Below are 2,583 nucleotides of genomic sequence, written 5' to 3' on the forward strand. Positions count from 1 at the left end.
CTTGGGTACATTTAATATTTTTTAAGAAATATATATATATATATATATATATATATATATATATATATTAAAACACTGACAAATGTCATATCGAAAAAAATAAGTATATACTATTTTTAATATCGTATAAACAAATTGCTTTTTAATATCGTATAAAGCGGATTTTTAAAAACTTTTAAATCTACCTTCTTTTTTATTGGAGGCTGATCTTTTTTCAAAAAAAGTTAATTAGCAGATCTCTAAAAAGTAGAAAACGATTTAAATTCTCAAAAGAAATATTTTTAAACACAATTTCAAAAGATTTCAAACACACTATTTGCAAATCTTCTAATAAATGAGTTTTACAAAAACGGTTACAAAATAGAAAATATTTATATATATATACTAATACTACAGCGATGTTGGCAAAACCATTCTTTCAACTTTATTTGTATCAGTTTTTGTTCTTCTTTTATCCTTGTCTTATTTACATGTATATTCACTTCATTTTTGCTAAAATTGTTCAATCTAAATGTTAAATTTCGATATATATTTTTAATGCGTTAAATTTTGATATATTTTTTTAGTGCGTTTATGTGTCAAGTTTAATATTTGGAAGATTCTTGGAGTATAAAATCAACATTAGATGTAAGTATTTATAATTTTATATTTTAGAATTTTAAAGATAGATTTTGAATCTTAGCGCAAGATAAATTAGTCATGATTATAAATATAATACAAATTTTTAATATATTTTTTATTCGATCATATAAACAATCATGAAATGATCTAAATATTTTGTTGAAGTTATCTAAGATTCTATACTATTTTAGTAGTATATTTTGAGTTCGTTGGTTTGATGATGCTTAAGTTTTAAGTAGTCGAATAATTAGTGTGATGATTTTATTTTTGATACTCTAATAATATAAGGTAGTAAAAAACTATTCTAAAATTATAAAAAGAAAATCTACAGAGTTACATAATATTTTTAAGTACTATTATTGTGAAGAGTATGATGTTTAAACATATGTTATACATTTTTTTTATAAAGTTTGATAAAATTATTAGGAAAAATTACATGAATAAATATATTTTAAAAATAATTACTGATTTTAGCGATATTTTTTTGTTTATAATCATTTATAGCAATATTATGATAAATCTGTAATATATATTTAAAGTGAATCATGTATACAATATATTTGAATTATAATTGTTTTTTAAAAATATATTATGTATTTTTTGTTTATTATCATTTATAGCAATATTGTGATAAATCTGTAATATATATTAAAAGTGAATTATGTATGCAATATATTTGAATTATAGTTGTTTTTGAAATATATTATGTTTGTTTGGTAAAAAATTGTCACATTGTATTATTAGTGTATTAAAATGTGTGGTAAATGTATTATCCATGATTAAAACTTGTATTATATTTGAATGATAAATTTATCTTTATAATATGTATTAAACTTGTATTATAAATGAATTAAAAGTGGTCAAGTGAAAAAAATGTTATTGCTATAAATAATAAATATTTTTTTACTATAGTATATTTATGTAAGTTGCCCAAATTATTATTTGTCTTATAGAAGGGATATCTTTGATAATTCTATCTTTTTTATTAGAGCATATTCGGATAAATTGATAACTTATGATTTATAAGACAAAAATCATAATATAGAATTACTAAAATCTTATTGCAATAGAAAAATAATTTCCTTGTTAAAATTAATTATTTGTGATGATATTAAATTCTAAGCTAAAATTTTAAAAATTAATTCTTATTAAAGATTACTTAAATTTATCGTGCTATAACCATTTAAGAAAATACATAAAATTTATATTTATATAAACATAACAATTGAAAATTTTAAAATTTAAGTGATTCACTTTTAATTTTAAAAAATATTTAAATAAAATGTGAATATAAAACAAAGTAACTAACTAAATATTATCATGTTTTTTTTCTAATATTCTAATATTAAACTTTTATTTACAGTTAGAATTTAAATAGTAGGTTTTACAACTTTTCCCTGTACATGAACATTTAAAGAGTTCGGAGTCTAAAGGGTATAAAATATTAACAAAAATTTTAAAACAGTATATAAAATTTTATATTAACCAAAACGACAAAATCGCTGCAGAGGCAGCGATTTTGCAAAATGTGAAAGTCACTGCCCAGGCAGCGATTTCCGGAAAAAAAATTAAATTTTTTAAATCGCTGCCTAGGCAGCGATTTTTTTTTAAAAAAAAACTGTTTTTTATAAAAAATTAAAAAATGAAAATTTATAAAAAATTTAAATCGCTACCTACGCAGCGATTTTATAAATTTTTTTAAAAAATATGTAATCGCTCAGCGATTTATAAAAAAAAACAATTTTAAAAATATATTTTCAAAAAAAATAATTAAAGCAGCAATTTTATAAAAAAAATATTAATTTTTTTTATAAAATCGCTGCTTTAATTTTTTTTTTAAAAAAAATCGTTGCCTAGGCAGCGATTTACATATTTTATTTTTTTTTATAAAATCGCTGAGCGATTTACATATTTAAAAAAAATTATAAAATCGCTGCGTAGGCAGCGATTTAAAAATTTTAT

Source organism: Solanum pennellii, chromosome 2, assembly GCF_001406875.1.
Source record: "Solanum pennellii chromosome 2, SPENNV200".
In the NCBI taxonomy this organism is placed as follows: Eukaryota; Viridiplantae; Streptophyta; class Magnoliopsida; order Solanales; family Solanaceae; genus Solanum; species Solanum pennellii.